Raw genomic sequence first — 24,497 nt, 5'->3', positions numbered from 1 at the left:
AAATTATATAAACCGGTCTTGTTTATATAATTTTACAATGTCATAAACAGCTGCTTAAGTGCATATAATATTGTAAATGGATTTATATATAGGATTAGGGAAAGATCCTCACTTGATTATGGCAGCATATTTAGCTCGTAGGAGTTTATTATCTACCACACATGATCAATGTCACTTTTGGACGTGAATGACTTTTGACACCCTAACTTCAGTTCAAATCAACATTAACTTTATGTGACGTCTCTCTGAATCTTTTTTGGCATGTAACTTGGGTAAAAACAATTAAGTACTCTTGATGCATTTGATTTCTCTTAGCCCGTTTAAACATTTCCAAGGTCTATACCAGTTTTTGCAGGGGCGAAACTATGTAGAAGTTGGAAAAGAAACCCATCCCCTTTTTGACGTATTTGGTTTTCGAGGGGTGAAAATTTTCAATATTACACTCAACTACATGCAATATTAATTATATTATACTGAATGTTTTATACAAATAATAGTGAACCTTGAGTGCATAAATCTGCGCAGTCACTATTTTTTGGAATATCACCCGTCGTCAAGCAATGTTGACTGTTGCGACACTGGGCGTGGCTTCATTATTCAGCGGATAATAGTGCTTTTTAACAAATGTTTCTTGACAAATCAGATTAATTCATCTAATATACCTGAAAGTACAATATTAATTAATTGTCATCATTTTCCTATATTAGCATTTTTACTGGTACACTGTACTGGTTTTGAAATGATAGGAACATGCACTGTTCAAAAAGTCTTAAAATGTTGTTTTGGCTCAATTTCTTTGTTAGATTACTGTGTTGAACTAAGGCAGGCCAGTTAAAGTAACATGATCCTATAGATTCCATGTACATTTAGTACTGTAAAGTAGACAAATTTATTGTTCTCACAAGTAGTTCTCAAACGTTGATTTAAGTTGGTCTCCTGAAGGATGTAATAATGCAATTGGTCTGCTTAAGGTACAGTGTATAATATAGACATGCATATTTTATTTTGAATTTGTATTATGTCAATCATTAGAAATATATGGATCTTAAATAAAAAACATTGTTTTCATTAGAATTTAAGATATGTATAATAGGCATATATTCTTCATGCTTTTCCATAGTTAAGTCCTTTTTTACAGGGTCTCTGCCAGAATCATGTGGACCCCAGTGTAACAAATCTATGGAAAGAGAGAAAATCTCAGCTCAAGGGTCAACATGTCTTTATTCCAAGAAAGGTAAATTGATAATTTTTTCTGCTAAAATACTCTTTTATAAATTATAACATCAATGCAAAAGAGTGAACAAACAATGTACCTAACAATATTTTGAAAATGAAAGTGCAATAACAGTTAATAATTATGATCAATCGTTTGAATGTTAATAATCCAATCAAAGTCCTTGTTGTATATCATTTTTGCTAGGGCTGTGTATTGAGCAAAAAAAAAAAAAAAAAAAAGAATGACATTTTTTAATGCGATATGCAATATATTGAATTCTTTAACAATTCTGTCAAAAAAGTCTTATAAATCATTATGCATGAATTTTATAAAAATAATAATTGTTTTTTACTCATTTTTAATTTTTTGTCTCACCGTCTTTAAAAATTACACTTCAAATTCAAACTTTTCTTGACTGTAAAATCAACATGTTAAGTAAAGTTGTCTATGTATTTTTATGATTTTGTAATAATCATTTAAGATGTGCTACCTCCTTAATGATTATGTCATTTTTGATCAGTTTTAATTCAAAACAGTTACCGGTAAATATAATCTTTGGTGATTGAAATTCCCAAGTTTTTCACACAATTACATAAAAAAACTGCCTGCCCATAAGTTATTTTTAGCTCACCTGAGCCAAAGGCTCAAGTGAGCTTTTCTGATCAAAATTTGTCCGTTGTCTGTCGTCGTTGTCGTCTTTGTCATTGTTGTTGTTGCTGTAAACTTTTCACATTTTCATCTTCTTCTCAAGAACCACTGGGCCAATTTCAACCAAACTTGCCAAAAAGCATCCTTGGGTAAAGGGGATTCAAGTTTGTTCAAATGAAGGGCCACACCCTCTTTCAAGGGGAGATAATTAAGAATTAGTGAAAATTTAGTGGTATCTTTTAAAAATCTTCTTCTCAAGAACCACTGGGCTGTAAAAGTTGAAACTTAGGTGAGACCTTCATTACATAGTGTAGATTCAAATTTGTTCAAATCATGACCCCCTGGGGTAGGGTGGAGCCACAATGGGGGATCAAAGTTTTACATAGGAATATATAGGAATAAATCTTTAAAAATCTTCTCCTCAAGAACAACAAAGCCATGATTAGTCATATTGATATGGAATCACCCTCAGGTAGTGTAGATTCAAGTTTGTTCAAATCATGACCCCCAGGGGTAGGATGGGGCCACAAAGGGGGGTCAAAGTTTTACATAGGAATATATAGAAAAAATCTTTTTCTCAAGAACAACAAAGCCACAATTAGGCATATTGATATGGAATTATCCTCAGATAGTGCAGATTCAAGGTTGTTCAAATCATGACCCCCAGGGGTCGGGTGGGGCCACAATGGGGGATCAAAGTTTTACATAGAAATATGTAGGACAAATCTTGAAACTGTTTTTCTAAAAATACAACAAAGCCACAATTAGTCATAATTTATATGGAAGCATCCTCAGGTAGTGTAGATTCAAATTTGTACAAAATCATGACCCCCGGGCGGGGGGGGGGGGCACAATGGGGGATCAATATTTTACATAGGAATTTATAGAAAAAAAATCTTTAAAAACCTTTCTCTCAAGAACAACAAAGCCACAATTAGTCATATTGATATGGAATCATTCTCAGGTAGTGTAGATTAAATTTTGTACAAATCATGACCCCCAGGGGTAGGGTGGGGCCACAATGGGTGGATCAAAATTTTACATAGAAATATGTAGAAAAAAATCTTGAAAAATCTTCTTCTCAAGAACAACAAAGTCACAATTAGTCATATTGATGTGGATTCATCCTCAGGTAGTGAAGATTCAAGTTTGTATCAAATCATGACCCCTCGGGGTAGGGTGGGGCCACAAGGGGCGATCAAAGTTTTACATAGGAATATACAGAAAAAAAAAATTGAAAAATCTTCTTCTCAAGAACAGCAAAGCCTTGTTAAGTCATATTGATATGGAAGCATTCTCAGATAGTGTAGATTTAACTTTGTTCAAATCATGACCCCCAGGGTTAGGGTGGTTCCACAATTGAGGATCAAAGTTTTACATAGGAATACATAGGAAAAAACTTCAAAAATCTTCTTCTCAAGAACAGCAAAGTCATGTCTTGTCATACTGATATGGAAGCTTTCTCAGGTAGTGTAGATTCAAGTTTTTTCAAATCATGACCCCTGGGGGTAGGGTGGGGCCACAATGGGGGATCATAGTTTTACATAAGAATATATAGGGGAAAAAAACTTGAAAAATCTTCTTCTCAGGAGCAGCAAAGCCATGTTTTGTCATATTGATATGGAAGCTTCCTCAGGTAGTGTAGATTCAAGTTTGTTCAAATCATGACCCCTGGGGGTAGGGTGGGGCCACAATGGGGGATCATAGTTTTCCATAGGAATATATAGGGAAAAAAACTTGAAAAATCTTCTTCTCAGGAATAGCAAAGCCATGTTTTGTCATATTGATATGGAAGCATCTTCATGTAGTGTAGATTCAAGTTTGTTCAAATCATAAACCCCAGGGGTAGGGTGGGGCCACAATGTGGGATCAAATTTTTACATAGGAATATATAGGAAAAAATCTTTTCATCAACAGAAAAGCCATGTTTAGTCATATTGATATGGAAGCATCCTCAGGTAGTGTAGATTCAAGTTTGTTCAAATGATTGGGGGGGGGGGGGGGGGTTAGGGAGGGTCCACAATGGGGGATCAAATTTTTAAAAAGGGAATATAAAGGAAAAAAATCTTAAAAAATCTTCTGCTCAAGAACAGTAAAGCCATTTGTTATATTGATATGGAAGCATCCTCAGGTAGTTCAAAATCCAAGCCCCCTCCCCTTTAAACTTTTCAATACTGAAGTGATTTGTGCTTTTTCCTAGCCAATGTGCTCAGGTGAGCATTGTGGCCCATGGGCTTCTTGTTTTTGATACGATATATTCATTAATCTAGATATGTATCGATATACAGGTAAACTTCGGTATCTCGAACACCGGTATGTCGAATACCACGGATATCTCGAAGTGAATCAACGGTCCCGGCCGTTTTTATTATATTTATGATTTTAAAAAACCCCGGTATCTCGAACACGGAAATCTCGAATACCTCGCTTATCTCGAAGTGGATTTACGGTCCCAAGTGCTATAAACACATGCGTTACCTCGAAGTCCAACAAATTCTCGCTCCGCTGAATTCACACCTTAGTACACAATAATCCCATTATGCTAATTTTACGGTCTGTTGAACGTTTCCATTAGGTCTAGCACAGGCTTCATGGGACCATTGCTGATAATCACACCTTATTAGTCCCAAGCTGTTGTTTTTGGTAGTTAAATTTAATTACGCAGGCCAGGTGATTTGGAGGTGTTAATAAAATGCACTCTCAGAGATACTATGACACGATAATGAAACAGCAGCTTGGGGACGATTACTGTACTAGAAATTTAAATTATCGAAAATACACGCTTATACACATCATTACATATCAAAGTAAACACTGAACACATCAAAGTGATATTGAACTCAAGAAATTAAACAATTAAAGACATTATTTTGAGTATAAAAGTCAGTACCAAAAATCAAATCTTCAGTAAATATCATGTCCGATAAGGCAATCTAACGAAGGTCCCAGTAGCCAACCAGGGGATAGTTAGATTATCTGACCGTGGTGTAAAAAGAAAACTTAAAGTTCATACAATCGAAACAAAGTTTGCTTTTGTTTATTCATATTGGCAATTTCAGTAAGTTATTGTAGAACGATAATTCCTGTTGTTAACATTTAGGCATGTGGGTATATGTACATATCCTGTTAAAGTTTTTGTGTATCACATTATATCATGATATACTTCAGACAAATTAGTACACCCGTAGTTTTGAATACAATTCATACATTGATTTCATTTGCCACAATGGTCTCTTTAATATTGCAATAATGCATTTGGTCTTCCTAATGCATGTATAATGCAGGTATTGTATATACTCTATGTCCAGCTTATAGGTGAGTCATAAAAAGATTAGTATTTTGAAACCAGGTTAAAACATCAGAGCATTGATTTGAAATTGTCAATTGATTCTGGCAAAAAGTTGTACTGATTTATAAGCGGGTCAATAGCAAATCCCTCCAAAATAACCTCAAAAAATACAACTGACTTATAGGTGGACCACCTTATAGGCAAGTATATATACGGTATAGTTTTTGTTGAATTTTGCTAACAGCAAAACACTATGAATAATGAATTTTGGGAAAAAAAGATTATTAAGTTTAATGATGCATGTATGTAGTATAGAAATATTGTTCATATGCCTGTACATGGTACAAATATGCATTTTACAGAGTGTACATATGCCAGAATCATATGGACCGCAGACTGGCCCTGGTGATTCCGTTAAGAAAAAAGAGGAAAAATCAGTGCTTGTGCTCATTGGTCATTGGACAAAGGTAAATAGATTTATTTCATGAAACTAAACATGTAAATTACTAGGATATTAAAATATCACAATTAAAATACATGTACTGATTTATATATATATGGATATCAGTTGGTCTCCTTGATGGAGTTAAATGCATTTGTTATCCCTTTTAAGTGGATCATTTAAATATTATGCAGTTTATTTAGAAGCTCTTTATTATCTGCACTGTTCACTTTTACAGGGTGTATGCCAGAATTTTTTCAAGAACAGTCTGAATCTGACATGGAAAAAATTAAGAAAAACAGCCTTCCTGTTTATAAATCTACATTCTGACAAAGGGTAATTTTGTTTAGTTCAATTAGAAGTGCACATTTAAGTTCAGTTGCTTTCCTTAATGATATATTATAGCATTTTTATTCCCTTATGAACAATATGTATACTTGTAAAGCATGTATCACAAAATCTTCTGCAAACAAAGTTTTGGGTGTATAGTGTTTGTTGTTTAACATCCCTCTTGAGAATTTTCACTCATATGGAGCCGCCACCACTTGTCGGTGGAGAGCTGCAAATTTTTGTCCTATACTCAGCACTTATGGCCATTGAGCATTGAGGGATCTTTATCAAGCCAGCACCTACTGTGACATGGGACCTCGGTTAATACCTCTGTCTCATCTGAAGAACGGGTCTCCATGTCCCACAGTGGGATTCAAACTCGCGATGTAAGAATCAGCTTCTTTCTCCGCGACTCTAGAGTAGATGCTCTAACCACTGCATCTGCTCTACTTTGGCAACTTTGGGTGTATATAAGCATAGGAATCATCATGTCCATCTGTCTGTTCATGTGTTTGGCCACTTTTATGATTAGTTTTTTTGTTCCAATTCTGGCTGAGATAAATTGATTTAAGTCATCTAAATACAAACAAATTAAGGGAAAATACCATGGTATTGGAATGAACATTTTGGAATACTGTCTAATTGTTCCATTGTAGTTGGTTTCTTTAATGTTGAAATAATGCATCTGGTCTTCCTAATGCATGGCATACACTGTATGCATGTGTAATGTTAAAGTTGGCTGAATGTAAAACAGTTCTTGCATTATGACAAAGGTAAATAGATTTAGTTCATGTAACTAAACATGTAAATTATTAGGGTTTTAAAATCTCAAGTTTTGAATACTGATTTACATGTGGATCGAGAGTAGTTGGTCTCCTTAATGCAGTAATAATACATTTGGTCTCCCTTATGCATACTGTATATTATATAAATTTAATGACTGACATGTACGAGGGTTGATCCAAAAGTTCATGGAATTTCTTCATATTTTATTTATGTATTAGTGAAAGTGGTTGAATACTGATTTACATGTGGATAGTAGTTGGTCTCCTTAATGCAGTAATAATACATTTGGTCTCCCTTATGCATACTGTATATTATATAAATTTAATGACTGACATGTACGAGGGTTGATCCAAAAGTTCGTGGAATTTCTTCTAGTGTTGTACAGATAATCAGAAAACATCGATTGTCGACAAAAAAATGCTACCGATTCCGATGATCGATTATAGTTTTTCATAATCGATCATCGGAAACATACTTCTAATACAATACATTCCGGAATTATCCATTTCTGGTTTAAAATTTATTTCTTCTTAACGAAAGAAAATGGCATCTGCATCTGATACTAGCCAACTAGCACGAAGCAGAGGTGATTAAGAACCGAAGATGCATTTATAGGGCTTAAAAAAAATTATTTTTGTTTCCTGTAATAACCCGACCGACCCATTCAATTTACCCCCGGGTGAATTTTTTTTTCTGCCAAATCTGTGTTTTCTCTTTGGTTTGATCAATCAGCTGATTCTTTTTATTCAAAAAATATTAAGTGTGTCTTTTATTTGAGATATAAAATATGCAACTTAGTCAACATTTACCTTAAATATAGAGTGATCAATTCCCCCCACGACTTTTTGAAGTTCGTTTTCTGCCGCTAGGCAGCCATGTTGGGTGTCCACTGTAAATATTTTTAGGTCTAGAAAGTGTAAAAGAAGCAAAACAACAAAGAAAATAATATATTATGTATTTTATATATTCATGTTAAAGAAATAAATAAAATTATTGTAATAGTCTGCTTTTTGTATACAAAACTATGAAGAAATCCAATTATAATCAGTGAAATCGCATCAGAAGCAGTAACCGATTCCAACCGATGATCGATTATGAAAATTAACTGATGTCTCATCACTAATTTCTTCATATTTTTTTTTATTTATTAGTGAAAGCGGTTGAATACTGATTTACATGTGGAGAGTAGTTGGTCTCCTTAATGCAGTAATAATACATTTGGTCTCCCTTATGCATACTGTATATTATATAAATTTAATGACTGACATGTACGAGGGTTGATTCAAATGCTCATGGAATTTCTTCGTATTTTATTTTTTTATTAGTGAAAGTGGTTGAATACTGATTTACATATGGATAGTGGTTGGTCTCCTTAATGCAGTAATAATACATTTGGTCTCCCTTATGCATACTGTATATTATATAAATTTAATGACTGACATGTACGAGGATTGATCCGAAAGTTCATGGAATTTCTTCTTATTTTATTTATTTATTTGTGAAAGTGGTTGAAAATTACAAATAAGAATATAGACACTTGTTGAATTTTTTTGATAAAAAAATATTTTAAATTTTAATGATAGTAACTCTATGGCAGTTGCCATAGCAAAGGATGTTTTAAAATGCAGGGGAGACATTTACTTGTTCATTATCATTTTAATTCTTAATACGTGATATAAGAAAAAACCTGCGCCAAGTGGCAAATAAAATGAGAATTTTGTCATAATTACGATTGCTTGACCACTAATATACCTGTATGTGAGAGTTTTACTGATTTAACTTGATATTTAGATTATTAGTTGATGATTTCTTGTTCATCTTTTAATTGTTAGAGAACGTCACATTTCAGTCAAGTTATAAGTTTTGTTAAAATCTTAGGAACACTCTGACTTAAAGGGGTATACTACTGATACAGACTGGAGAAAAATGCATTTAGCAACTGATTTTCCAGTGGCGTGAGAAATTTAAGAACAATAGAACTTCCATGGTGTGGCTGCTTTTGGAGGGTCTGTTTTTCTCGTAGACAAATTAAGCGTTGATGGATGTTGACCGCTGACGTACTGTGCTTGACTTTGCTACTGAATTGGAACATCATATGGAAAGATGGGGAGTATTTTTGAAATATGAATGTAATATAAAGATAAGTCGATTGGTGGATACCCAGGCTTTTCTTGAGAGAAAAAAGGAGAAAAAGGCAGAATATTCTGTAGAATTACTTAGTTGAATTGAACATGAGGGTGAGATGCTCCTATAACATGACATGACATACTAAACTTGACGTTACGTCGAAGTCTCCCCCGGATTTTACAACTATCAGTGTTCAGAAAGCTCATGTGACCTTATTGGTAATTGGAACTTAGTGAAATTTTCCAGTATTGTTGCATAATGACTCTATATTATAAATATGCCTATTGTTTGCTTTCATCAAATCACAATAAAATTTTAGAAATAATTAAATTCCATGAACTTTTGGATCAACCCTCGTGTTAGAAAAAAGATGGATCTAAGATTGAACAGGTTATAATTCACCTGAGTCATTTAAATTACTTATTGCTATCTGTTCTTGTTCAGTCATCATGTGTCAAGTATTGTCTATAAACTATTGAACATTTTCAGCTTCTTTTCTGGAACCAGTTTCAACTAATTTCTCGGTTGAAGTACTGTATAGGGGATTAATTTCAGGGGTTGTAATTTTCATGTTTTTCTCTCCTCTGACACGATCGCAGTTTGTTGAATTCGCGGAATTGGTATATAACTAAGGTTACATGTACCTCCCTTCAATGTCTATATCCATTTACGGTAATCCATAGCATAGCTAGAAGGCATTAATCAGCGTTATGTATTCACTTCACGAACAACAGGGTAGATTTATATATACATCAGCAAGTTCGATAGTTATTTGAATGATTTTATAAAACCAAAATGTCGACAAAAACATGATAATGCAGGTAACAAATACACGTCGTAACATAGTTACGTACGGGTATTCAAAACCCATGACCCTAGTGTTTTGATTGATGAAACATGTAGCGTTGGCTATTAAAACAGTTTTTTTTTTTTTTTTTTTTTTTTACAAATACAGGTTATTATCTGCTGGGTGATCTAAATCAATGTTAAGCGTGATAATTAAAATAATTGAATGACAAGTACGATTCGTGATTACTGAAATGACCATGTACTGCACGTATATTTACCTATCGTAGTCTATTCTCAAATTTCCAAATATAACATGTAGGTTATTGAAAACTTATTCACTGTTTCTTGAATTCACGGATTTATTCACACCGTGAATATAGCGAATATTAACACCGCGAGTTATTTTCCCCCTATACAGTATACAGACTTAATATAGAAATGATTTTATCGACTTTCTCAATCTATGATGAATTTAAAAATGTAAATATAAGCATTTAATTGTAAATATTTAACATTTAGCATCTCATAACCAGAGTTGGAAATTACTGACTGCCCGAGGCAGTCTGTTTTTCAGGTAGGCAGGGACAAACTTTAGATTAACCTCGGTGGTCGGGGTCATTTAAACAGGTAGTTCCTGTTTTCCTTTTTTTTTTCAGGGTATAGTAAGTCTATAGAAATTAAGTAAAATATAGTATATCAAAGGAACACTTCTAGTTAAAAATATGAGATGACCTATAGGACCAATATTGGTTCAGTCTTTAGAAAAAGCTTACCGACATATGTTCCGGTCACTGACTTTAGGTCACGTGTGTAGTTTCTTGTTTCTCATGTATTGCTTTAGTTCTACATTAATGGTAATCTAACAACCAAGCTTTATGGTAAACGTGATGACTTTAACTTTTCAATCATCAACTTCCCTTACTTATTCAGCAATATACCTTCATCACCTGCATACGGGGTTTATATCTCTCAGTTGATTCAATACGCAAGAGCATCCTCTATGTATGAACAATTTTTAATAGGAGGTAAGTTATTGACAAACAAATTGCTGAAACAAGAATATCAGCAGTCTTGTTTAAAGTCATCATTTTGTAAGTTCTATGGTCGATACAATGACCTTGTCAGCAAATACAATTTATCATTAAGTAAAATGCTGACTGACGTTTTTCATACTTATTGTTAGGCCATTATTTACACACTGAATTGTGTATGGAATTTTCTATTGTTTCCCAGTCGTGACAAGGAGCACACAGCGGATGTGACTAGTCTGCAGGGGATGCTCACTCCTCCATGGCACCTGATCCCACCTCTGATGTTTTGGAGGTCCGTATTTGCTCTGCTCCTATTTTGTATTTTTTGATGGGCTTTTGAGCTTGAATACTGATTGTTATCTCGATATATTTCATTCTACTCAACTGTGTGTTCATGTGATCCTACCTCAGTATTTACAGAATGATACATCCTTTGTTTGAGGGTCATTCTTGATGTCTGACTGAGTAATGGCAATGGGACATAAAACCTTAACTGACCTTACCACATTCTTTTCTAATCTGAAAACCCTCATGCATTTTTATCATAACATATCGCCAATGCACACATTTTTCCCGAGGAATGAACTGCATCTACTCTGCATAGAACAGTATCTCTCCCACTGGCACAACAGTACTATTACATGTCATTATGTTCTTGAAAGGCAAACACAGCAATTATTGCTCGGCATGATTTTTTTTCATGACACCTGGAGTATCGAGTAACACAAAGTGAATGATTCATGTCCTCGAACAAAGTGTGCTTACAATGAGGTTTAGTTCCGGTTGATTGCGTTTAGTTAAAGAGAATTTATGATCTGCATTTCCATAGATGTCTTTTATATCAACACCAAACATGCATTTAAGGAAGAAAATATATTAAGTAAAATGCAAAAGCCTGTATTAAAAAATCAAAGGACAAGTGCACTTAAGCAATGCTTAATGGGTCCTTTTTCAGTGCCATATTACTTTAGAATGTATTACCAAATTGTTCTCTTTTGGTAATAGTTAAACACAAGTGGACATTTCTAATTAAAATCACATTAAAACATCACCTAAATCAGCATGGATTTGAAACAAATGAAGTTTTTTAAATGTCTATAGATACCCCAAATCCGGAAAAGTCGTACCGAACCTATTTTGAGTTTCGTTTATTTAAATCAAGGGGAGGAGACATTTAAATCAGACACTTGAACAATCTGATGGTGGATCATTGACAGGCGCGTATGCCGAATGATACTTCTTGTGCTATTTTACCCGAGAAAAAAATCGAATGAAGTTGTATAGATACCTGTATCCATAGTGATCAAACTAAGAAATTTGCATGCTTGCATTTGAAATAATACAATAAGTATTAACATTAGTTCCTTTAAATTTTAAAATGAAAAAAAGTGTATTTAGGTGGCTTTCAATACCAGTACCATTGTCTTGCATGAATGTTAAAATGGTTGACACTTTTATTTATGATGACATTTTAACGACACTAAACTCTCCTAACCATCCCATGTTCCTAAAACCAAATACATACAAACTTCTCTATGCGGCTTGACTTCGATATAATGATACAGAACGTGGTTATGTTTTACAGTGAGCATCTTTGAGGAATGTTTACCGGGGTAGAACTCACGTGACTACCAGTATTTTAGATAATTTATTCCACAGGTGGGTTCAACATAGGTCTTACAGGTAAATAGCTCTTGCTTGTTATAGGAAAAACATTGAACTTTTCATACATTTTTAATATTTTAAGTACAAGCCTAATCATGTACAAATTTCCTACTTTCACACAAGTTTTATAAATGTATAATGCATTTTTTGTCAATCGCACAAGTTTGTACAGTGTTAGGCTGACAATAAACAAAAGCTTTGAAATGAATGACCGTCCTCGATTTACTATAGAAAATCACGAATGTCGGCTGACCCCTACCACATTGTATGGCTTTGCTCTTTGTATATTCAAAATTTGTTGAATCTTATGGTTTAGATATCAATTAATGATCTGAGATGGAAAATTATGCTTAATTTAATTTACCGGGGCCCATAAGTGCACTCGTTCTTTAGTGTTTATACAGGTAAAAAGTTTGAAAAAATAAAAATGTGCCAACAAATGGTTTCGAACCAGGACACTAAAAATGTTCATGGTGAGAGTCTGCGGTCTATTGTTCTGGGCTATGCTGACTATGAGGACATTTGTAATAAATATAAACCAGTATGATAGAAATAGGTTTTCACGTTTTTTGTAGGTTTTTTTCTATAAATTTCGACCCTAGGCACCTCTAAAAGAACCTTGTTTTAAATAATCATAATTTAGGGGCAGGCAAAGGGTGATTATATTGCATCTATCGGGTATAATTTTCTTATCAGAAAATTGTAGAGATATGCAAGGTTAATTAATGACAACATTTATTTTTCCTTTTTGCCTAATACTTTTATGATTTTCACTAATAAATTGATTATTGAAAAAAAAGCCTTTAATATGACTGCTGATTTTATCTCCATCTGTTAATTTTCAACACCTTTTCTCATGATTATAGTAGATAGAGAACAGATTATGATTTCTAACATTTACTTTTACAGATCATTTTCTTGAGATAGGTGGAACCAACAGTCAAATACAGACACTTCTAAGAAAAGTAAAAATCTGGCTCAGGTTAAAAAAAAAAAAAAAAAAAAAAAAAAAAAATCATTTACAGTTTTAACAATTAGTAATTTTACCTTAATTAACTGGAAAAATCTTATTTGACGAAATACAGGTCAAGAATGAAGAGTTTAAAGCCTAGTAGGGATTTTGGTCAATCATTACAGGTAATCTGCAGTCCCTCTTGAGAATTTTACACTCATATGGAGACGCCACCACTTGCCAGTGGAAAGCTGCAAATTCTGTCCTATACTCTGCACTCATGGCCATTGAGCAGTGAGGGGTCTTTTTCATGCCAGCACCTACTGTGACATGGGACCTTGGTTTATAAGGTCTCATCCGAAGGACTGGTCTCCATGTCCCACAGTGGGATTCAAACCTGCGACATAAGGATCAACTCCTTACTTCGCGATTCTAGAGCAGACGCTCTAAACATGGCGCCACGCTTGTGACTAGCTCAGTTTTAAAGAAATCATTCAAGATATTCTTTATCAAACTTAATATGCTGATACATATATAATTAGTAAGACCTATTCAACTATTTCAAAAACTTTTGACCTTTCCTGTGACCTTGACCTCACTTTCCTTCAATTTGCATTTTGCATGGTTTTAAAACCATTTAAAATATTGATATCTAAGGCTATGCATCTATACATAATTTGGTGAGAATTTATCATTTATATCCATTTTTTTTAGATCTCAATTTCAATTTTAAAGAAACTTTTCAAGATATTCTCATCAAACTTCATACACTAACACAAAATTTCATGTTGCATTACTATACACTCGGCGGGCATACATGTCCTATGGACATATTTCTAGTGTATTGCTATTTCTGTTGTTTGTTTACTTCCGGTCAGTAAGTGCCCCCTAGGGGCAAGCCCCAGTCCTGTTTTCTTTTCCAGGGTTGCAACAGCGCCCCCTAGAAAAACAAGTTGCACCATCCAATTAAATCGTATTTTGTGCTGCTTTATGCCAATGAAATTAAGGCTGGACAGCATATGTATTATATTCTGACCAATGGGGTTGCCGTATTTTCAAATAATTAGGATAGACTTACCACTTCAGCATTCCTTTCATCACTGAAGTGATATACATGGTCAAAAATTGACTAACTTTCATTTTTGTGTCAACTGCAGAGCAGAACGACACTTAGAGATCACTTTACCTGGTGTCTGTCTGTCCGTCTGTCACACCTTATATCTCCAAAATTTTGAGAGGCAGGGTTTTGATAATTAGCATTTATATATGTTTTTGAGCTCATGATACTATACTTTAAAACTGTATGAAATTCAGTTACCACACAAACTTATATTTAAATACTATGAAAATACATTGGGATCAGTATTCCACAATGAATCGTGTTGACTGACAAAGTGACAATTAAAGTAAAGACAGTCTGAAATTCCTTTCCTCCGAGGATTGTTGGAAGCACCTACATGTGTATTAATAAAATGATAAATAGTTATTCCTCATAATTTTAATTAAATTATTCATTTGAGGACTGGGGAACCATATTTTCTCTGATTGCCAGATTCTATCCCAGTCTTTTAAATACTTTTGGGTCCTTTTTTTCCTTGCAGGCAAATGCTTGAACCTCCATGCTAATATTAAATTAATAGCTGACCACTCTTAGATTTATTTACCTCTTTAATGACGATACCTAGCAGGTGACATATACATTCCTTGAAACACTCTAGTTCCTATTTGATTTTCACTAATATAAAGATTATTGAAAAAAGACTAAGGTGCTCTATAGTGATCAGTCTATTCATTCATCTGTCTGTCAAATACACATATCCCTTATGCTTGTTCAGAATACAGGTGACTCTAAATACTTCAAACTTTATATTTTTTAATTAGATACATGTAGCTGCTTTGGAACATCTGAAAGGTCTATTACATTATCACTAGTTTTACTAGTTTTCTTCATGTAAGTTGAATATATTTTAAACTTTTAAATTTTTATTTTTTCCAGGTAAGAAAGAAATTCAGGAGTTCTTAAATTGCCCTTGGAGTTCTTGGATTGCATCAAACTGCTAAAAGACCTCAACAAAAACAGCGTCTTGAAAATAAAAATGAAAATATTCAGTGAAAAAAAAAATGATGAAAGAGCCACTAAAAATCTTCAAGCCTTTGAGCTGAAATCTGGAAGTCAATCTGTGGACTTTACTAGTAAGTCATAATTACTAAGTCATCATTTGTGTATAATAAATACACTAAACTGTAAACACTTGTTAAAATGTGTATAATTTTTAGATATAATTTTTATCTCAAAGACTTCAATAGTTTCATGTAATTTAAGTAATAATGAAAATTTCCTGTTGTCTAGCTAGATTAGAAACTATTATTGTCCAATTTTGGATATTGTGAAATAATTCATCTAGTATGCATACATGTGTGTACACTTACGTGTAAATTAATTGTTATAGCAAATTCAATCGATCATTAAGTTGAATGTTGACTAATGTTTTTCATCAAAATTGTTTACACTGAATTGTTTGTGGATTTTTCCATTTGCCCAATCATGTCAAGGAGCACATGGCAGGAAATGCTTTCTCCTCCATTGCACCTGGTGTTTTTAGAGTCTGTTTGCTCTGCTCTAATTATGTATTGTTTCAATGAACTTTAAAGCTTGATCACTGTTGGTAATCTTCATATTTCATATACTATTAGAGTACTTGAAGAAAACTGTAAAGATTTAACATACAGTATAATGCATGTATATTGCACTTTAAGTACAGTGTATGTGGTTAAGAAATGTTAAATTGTCTCATAGTGCATTGAATTTGTTGAAAATTAGAAAATGTGTTGAAATTTTTTTTGAAATAATGTTAGATTGCAGATTTTTTTAAATCATGCAAGTAAGAAATTGCTAAATATTTTTTAGATTTTCTGGACAGTCTAGATGAGTTCTCACTATATACCTAGCATTGTCATCCCAGTTAAAATTTAAGGAGCAAGGTTCATTCCTAAGCTCTACCTGGACAAACTTGCATGGATTAAAGCACATTAACAGATTTACTTCAGATGCTTGACCTGATCTACATTTTCCTCATGTGTTTTTTTTGTTTTTGTTTGTTTGTTGTTTAACATCCCTCTCAAGAATTTTTCATCCATATGGAGATGCCACTACTTGCTGGTGGAGAGCTGCAAAATTTGACCTATACTTTGCACTCAGGGCCTTGAGCAGTAAGGGATCTTTTTTGTGCCCACATCAACTGCTAGGCGGGACCTCGGTTTATATGGTCTAATCTGAAGGACTGGTCCCCACATCCCCAGTGGATTTGAACCTGAGACTTAAGGATTAAATCCTTACTCGCGACTCTAGATTACAAACTCTATCCTTTGCGCCACATGGGGGACTCCACAAGATTAAGTGTTTTGAGCAGTCCTATTCTCATGTAATTATAAACTCTATGTTGAACAAACATGCAAAGATGATGTAGGTACATGTAAATGTTTCAGGGTACCAATCCTTGATTTGACTTAGATATTCTGGATTAATGACCAGTTTTTTAGAGAAGGTTCATTCAAAGTAACAATATACTCTTTGGTGATCAGTAAACATAGATGATGTATCCTGCTTCTGATGCTGGATGTAACATACATTTTCAGGGTTATTGAACAGTTAAATCTAACCCAGACCAACTTGCATAGATTTTGGATCCAGGTGATATACATTACCAGAGTGTTTGCTAAGTGAGACTTTGCCTTACTAGTAGATAACATTTATAGAAGTGAGCTTTGTATTCTTTGATTAGGTATGTTTTTTCTTTGCTCAGGATATATACAGACCTGCCTACCCTTCCGCTTTTGGCGTAATTTTTCCGCTTTTTACCACAAAATTACGCTGTTACGCCATGAAAACTAATTTTACGCTTTTTAAATATTTTTTCATAAACAACTTAATGAAAGGCTAACTTTGGAGTTAAAGTAAAGGCTTTCCTTAATGAAAACGAGAAGGTAATTAATACTAATTAATGGAGGGTTTCAGTTCTTCACGATATGATTATTTATGATACAAACAACATACGTAATACACGTTGTAGTTATGCCTTTTAAACGGGTTGCATGCCAAAATTAAGGAAACAAAACTTTTGAATGATGTGTGCAATAAGTAAAGTCAGTTTAATTTTCAATTCGGTTTATTCTTACATTGCTAAGAACAACATAGAGACAAGTAAATGTAAGAAAAACAAAATCGAAATAGCGGAATAATGTAGAATTTGTATTAATATGCGATTGAAACTCTGAATTATGTGATTTGCTAATTTTTTTCCAAACGTTCATTAGGAATGTTAGATAGATAAGTTTGATTTGACTGCAATTACGATACCAGTTTTTACAACAAAGGGACTTTTTGTCTATAAATGATTTGAAAAAGAAACATTCATGCTTGCTTTGTTCAATGATGTACAATTTCAGGTTGATTCAGACAATATAGTAGCTTTGCAAAACATCAAAGTAGGGAAACATAAAGGATTACGCCTTTACCTCATAAATTCCACTTAATTGAGTCTTGAAATTACACCCTCGCAATGAAAAGGGTAGACAGGTCTGTATATATACCATCAGTGCCAACTACCATACATTTTATATAATAGATGTAGCTGTTGTTCAACTGAATATGATAAAACTGTGGATGAAAATAATTTGATTTTTGTACCTTTGAATGTATTGAATTAATTTGTAAAAGCTGTTATGATACAATGTTTGATATTTTATAAAAGGTTTTAGCATATGCAATCAATAAATGTATCAACATTTTTATTTTATTATACTTTTTACCCTGCAAACTTCTTAAAAACAGAATAGTAATGATCCATTTAATTGATACTAGGTTACTGTCACATTGTACTGGTATATCATGTATACTGAACTGCAAATAAGAAACATCTAAATAGGTAAAATCACAGCATGAATCATTGGATTATGTAAGAAGTGCACTATCTTGTGCTTTGGTATGGTATTAATAATAAATGTTAAACTATCATTTTTTTTTCAAATTAACAAAGGATATGCTTGAGTGACTGTATTTTGACTAGCAGTAAAAATAAAATGATTTTTAAGTATTTGAATTATTTTGATTCATGGTCTCTGCAAGTTTAATGATAGCAAATATGTACCGGGTATATTGAACATGGCATCCACATATTGCTATGCTGGATGGGGCATAACTTTTACTGAATCTTAATCACAACCTTGAAATTTTATGCAGTACATGTACTCTTGGTTTCAACTGGTCAAATGTATTCTTAAATCAGAAAGAATTTAAACAAATATAGGCATAGGTCAGAACTTCATCAATTAGTTGGAAAGCGAATGCACTCGGTGACTATATGGTTTAAAAGAAGCTGGGTATAAATAGCAGGAAAAACTACTTGATGTCCACTGTGAACTTTGTGTCCTCAACAAAACAATATGGAGTATACTATACTTGGTCTAAAGAATAATCTGTGTCTGCATTCACTTTTAGGTTAAACTGTTTTGGGCATTGAGAGTTTGTTTGTTGTTTAACGTCCCTCTGGAGAATTTTTCACTCATATGCCAACACTTGCCGATGGAGAGCTGCAAATGACCTATGCTCGGCACTCAGGGCCAATGGGCAGTGAGGGATTTTTTTCATGCCAGCATCTACTGCGACACTGGACCTCTGTTTGTACGAAGGACTGGTCTCTACGTCCCACAGTGGGATTCAAACATGTGACAAAAGGATCAACTAACTCCACGACTCTAGAGCATAGGCTCTTTCCCCTGCACCATGTGGGCGACAGCATTGAGAGTTAAATGTGGATATCAGAACAAACTACTCTGGGCTTATACTCTCTATATATTGATTGATTGTATGTTGTTTAACATTCCTCTCAAGGTTTCTTCACTCATATGGAGACACCACCACATGCCAGTGGAGATCTGCAAATTTTGTCCTATACTCGGAACTTACGGCCATTGAGCATCGAAGGATTTTTTTCGTGCCAGCACCTAATGCGACACAGGACCTCGATTTATACGGTCTCATCTGAAGGACCGGTCTCCCCATCCCACAGTGGGATTTGAACCTGCGACGTAAGGATCAACTCCTTACTTCGCTACTCTAGAGCAGACGCTCTAACCACTGCACCACTGGGGCAACTACTCTCTATTTAAGTCACTTGTGCAATGACTTTAGTTTAATTCAAAGTTTTGTACTGATCATGTTGAGTCACATTAGCACAAATATCTTTCTGCTGACCTTGACTAATGACCATCCGCAACTATTCTGGTTGGAAACAATATGTTAATTAATGCATAATAAGTGAAATTACTATGAAAGAAAAATGGTCTACTTAAACCACAAGTTATATTTATAAAAAATATACACTGGTCTCCTTAAGTCTTATGAGAGAAACATAAAATATTAAGGAGACCATTTTTTTCATATATTTTTAGGAGGCATTTATTATGAAAAAATAAAGCAAGAGTCGACTAAATGGTGTTCTATAGATCTTTGATCTGGTATTTCTTTTTAGAAAAAAGCAAATTTAAAAAATCTGTATATTGTCCCCTTAAGCCATATATAATGGTCTGGTCTCCCTAGTCCTTAAATCAGAGTTATATATATATATATATATATATATATATATATATATATATATATATATATTAAGCCAATTAGTATCCGAAATATTCAATTTCGGATACTAGTTGACTTAAAATCATCACACTTTGTCACTTGATGCATCTTGGGTCTTCGGAGCATGTCAAGTAGAAAACAGGTCATGGTGACCCAGTTTTTGAATTTCAAAACCATATCTATATATTTAAATTGATAAGCTTACAATCATAAAACTTAGTCAGTTGTAGTATGGTAGCCAAAAAGTAGGTCACATTGACCTGCTTGTTGATTTCAAGGTTTTATCTAAATATTTAGGATATTAAGAGGCTTAGATAAGAAGTGATAGGATTGTACAATTCATCAGAAGAGCAATTCGAGGCCCTTGGGCCTCTTGTTAGAAATAAATCTTCCCAGGTATCCGGTTTTATGAAATATCATAAAGGTAAGCGGGATAAGCACTTCTGTAGTGCACGAAGTTAGTATACATGCATATTACATGTAATTATCAAATAGTGGTCTGTCATTGGTCCACTGGTTGTACTCATATACCTGGTCAGTTTGTAAGCTAAAAATAGAAACATCATGTGAAAAAACAAAAACATTTACACATAGCACTCATTCACACAAACAGCCCTGTGTTTGATTAGCAATGCACTCTAATCAAATATAAATTTAATAAAATATTTAATTAAATATCAACTGTGACATAGGAATAAAACTTTATACATTTCTAAATGAAATTTTTCAAAAATTACACTGATTTGTAAAGTTACATTTTTTTTTCTCTTTTCACCAAATTATGTGGCTTGGTCAAATATCACTTATTCAGTAAGAGAGGCCCTATTTTAGCAAATATATTTGAATTTTGGAAGAAAAAAATGGTGTTATTTATCTTTGAAATGAAAAGAGTACATTATAAGAAGATGGCGAACAAGGCGAGCAAAATGCCTGTGTTGAGATGAATAAGGTGAAAAATATATATAAAAAATATTATTCATCAAACATTATTGTGTACTTTATGTAAAATCTCCACAATTTCCAAAGATTGAAATCAGTTGTCTATGAAATAATATACATGCTCCAAAGAGGGCAAAAATTATCATTTCCTAATAATATAACACATTTTCCCATATGAATGGATTTTTGCTCCATATTTTTAGGTCACCTGAGTCACTCATGACCTATTGCTATCCGTTTTTGTCCAGCATTGTGTGTTAACATTGGAATATTTTCAGCTTCTTCTCTGGAACCAATGAACCAATTTTAACCATATTGTCATGGAACATGAAATATATGGAGATAACGAACAGTATTTGAGCTCAAATGTCCATTAATCAATACAAAATAGGAACAGAACAAACACGGACCTCCAAACATCAGAGGTGGGATCAGGTGCCATGGAGGAGTGAGCATCTATTGGTGAAGGTGAACAAAATTTCATGGTCCCAGCCCCCCTGTGGCCTTAGGGGTGATGCTGGAACCATCAAAATTAATGCCATCTTTAAAAATCTTCTTAACTCCTGGACATCAAGCAGTCAAATTGTTGGCATGATTGTGATGAACCCTCTGCCAAAATTGTGAATTTCATGGCCCCAGGGTTAGCTGTTCTGTAGTTAAGGTGGGGCTGTAATGATCATATAGTGAAAATGCATAAATTCTTTAAAAATCTTCTTTTCTTCCCTGTATTTTCAAGATAAACTAGGTACATTGTTATGACGAGCATAGTGCTTCTTCCAAAATCGGAAAACTTTGTGGCCCCTGGGTGAGGGTTTCTGCGGGAAGGGGGGAGTGTTGAATATATAGTTAAAATGCAATTATTCTTTGAAAATCTCTGCTCCTGGGAATTAGCGAACAAACCAAGTATAAAGTTATGATAAGCAAGAGTGCCTTATCCAAAATTGTGAATTTCATGGCCCCTGGGTCAGGGGTTCTGGCGTTGGTGGGGTGGGGGCTATATAATGATTATATAGTGAAAATGCATGATTTCTTTGAAAATCTTCTCTACTCCTGGGTATTTTGCTTATAAACTAAGTGCATAGTTATGATAAGCAGGGGTGCCTCTTCAATAATTGTAAATTTCTTGGTCTCAGATTTTCTAGTGTAAGGGTGGGGCTGTATTTGATAATGTAGTAAAAAATCTATTAATTCTAATAAATAATCTCGTCTGCTCCTAGACATTGATCAGGTAAACATAGTGTTAAGTTATGATGAGCAAGGATGATTCTTACAAAATTTTTAAAACTTGTGGTCCCAGGGTCAGGGGTTCTTGTGTTTTGAGGGGGGACTGGCTCTATTGATAATGTAGTGAAAAATGTGCTGATTCTTCAGTTAACTGAAAATCTTCAACTAAGTGCATAACTATGATAAGCGAATGTACCTGTTCAAGATTGTGAATTTCTTGGTCCCTGGGTCAGGGGCTCTAGGGAGAGCTGTGCTGAATCTATAACGAAAATGTATTATTTCTCCAAAAATCTTCTCTGCTCCTGGGCATCTCGGAGGCAAAAAGAGTAAAAGTTTTAATAAGCAAGGGTATTTTTACTGCATAGGACAAAATTTGCAGCTCTCCATCGGCAAGTGGTGGCGTCTCCATATGAGTGAAAAATTCTCGAGAGGGACGTTAAACAACATCCAAACAAACAAACAAACTAGACTTTTGAAATTCTGGACCATTTGGTTAATTGTTCTGGTGCTGGCTGGAGCTCTATTGATTTGTATTATGCTGAGAGAAGTTATTCCCTTTTGCCATTCACCTTTGATAATTAATCACTGTAAAAATGTGTTTCAAATGTTAATAGAATGAGAGAATTGTGTAAGAATTTTTATTGTATTATTCAAAAAGTACTTTTGTAGATCAGGTAGACTTGAAGAAAATATATAAATAAAAATGAGACAAAATAACTTATGAAATGTTCTTTAAAGACCAAGAAAGGCCAATATGAGAGGTAAAAATATGTGGTTAAAAAAATACTGAAGTGCTCTTGTTATGTTTACAGTCTGCATGGTTTAGTGATAAATGGGGGCAAATAGCACTAATTTTATAAATTGTTACCGAGTACTAGACTAATTATTTCATTGATCCTGATCATCTTATTTCTCTTGCTTTTGGACAACAAAGATTTATCTATCAGTTTATTTTTTACTTCTATGGATACTCTAAAGTGTTTTATGATACTTAAATTAGGTGACCGTTAAGGCCCTTGGACCTCTTGTTGAATGTTTATCCTCAAAATATGCATTAAATGATATATTTTTTGGTTCGAGCAAAGACCCACTATACTTTTAAATCACATTTTATAACAATCTTTTCCAGAAGTATTTGTAGTCCATTGAAGGTTAATATCCTAAAAAATATTTAAATACCAATATCCCCCCCCCCCCGGGTTCTCGGGATTTGTCCTTTTCTTTTTTCATCTTACTTCCAGAGTGAAACCCATGAATACATTTTCTTTTTTAAATATTTTTTTGCTGAGAAATCTTGCACAGAAAGTTCTGTTTGTTATAATTTCAAAAATTTCTGCAATTAGCTTGAGAACTTTATGTACTAAATTCACAAATAGAATATGATTTAGCTACAGACAATCTACACGCCTCGTTTGTAGAACATCTTTGAAGCTTTTCAAGCTCACTGGACATTAATTGTATAATTAAGTAATACGGGTAATCCAAATATTTATTTACAATCTACTTTGGAATCTACAATCTACTTGGGTAATCCAAATATTTATTTACAATCTACTTTGGACAAGAATATTCATTTAAAAAAATGCCTCAATAACTGCTATGATCAATTAATCTGGAAAACAAAATTTCAGAAAGTTTTTTGCTGCTATTTTAATAATGAACACCACAATTTGAACCAAAGTTCAAAATATCGCTGCAAAATATTGAATCCCCTCATAAAATATAGGGTTCAAAATATCATGGTCATAATATTTTGAACCTCCTTCAAGACAATCGTTAAAAAATATCAGGGATTCAAAATATATGTATATGATTGACTGCTAATTATTGAATCCCCATGGTTATTTTTTTTTTTGGTAGGTTGGGGGTGGGGGTTAAAAATATTATTGCTATGAAATATTGAACCCCCATTAGACATCAATAGTTAAGAGGAGGGGGTTGCGGATACTATATTATGGCTGCAAAATACTAAACCTCAAGTAGATTTGTACAGTTGAGAGGGAAGGGAGTCAAAATACTGTGATTATGAAATTTCGACACCCTTTAGATTCATTTATTTCTTAAATTAGAGATGGAGGTTCGAGATATTATGGCTGCAAAATATTGAACCCCCATTTTATGTCAATAGATAGAGGAGGGGATCAAGATATCATGGCTGCAAAACACTGTCCCCACTACTATTTTATTTTATTTATTTTGGGGGGTTGCTTGAGAGGGGGTCAAAATATTATGGCTAAAAAAACATCGAACCCAATTCTATGGTAAAGAAGAGGGTTCAAAATACTATGGTTTTAAAAAGTTGATACACTATATCTTTTTTGAAATTTGGCGCTGGTAGTGAGGGGGAGTGGATTCGGGATTATGACTGTGAAATATTAACCCCCTCCGCCCCTCCCTCCAAACATTGCTAGGACACAGATTTGAA

At 33.8% G+C, this 24,497-nt stretch overlaps 1 long non-coding RNA gene across 1 annotated transcript; it reads left to right on the top strand.

The window, feature by feature from the left end:
• Nucleotides 1-1,146: 1,146 nt before the first annotated feature.
• Nucleotides 1,147-15,568, top strand: LOC133183840 (uncharacterized). The gene is made up of 5 exons (XR_009720744.1): nt 1,147-1,234; nt 5,516-5,620; nt 5,834-5,931; nt 13,233-13,305; nt 15,272-15,568. It is a non-coding gene; the product is annotated as an uncharacterized LOC133183840 (long non-coding RNA).
• Nucleotides 15,569-24,497: the final 8,929 nt, after the last annotated feature.

Source organism: Saccostrea echinata, unplaced genomic scaffold, assembly GCF_033153115.1.
Source record: "Saccostrea echinata isolate AGI-Se365-2 ecotype Australia unplaced genomic scaffold, CSIRO_AGI_Sech_v1 ptg000009l, whole genome shotgun sequence".
Taxonomy (NCBI): domain Eukaryota; kingdom Metazoa; phylum Mollusca; class Bivalvia; order Ostreida; family Ostreidae; genus Saccostrea; species Saccostrea echinata.
Note: the sequence above shows the minus strand (reverse complement) of the source record. Positions and strands in the feature narration are given on the sequence as shown.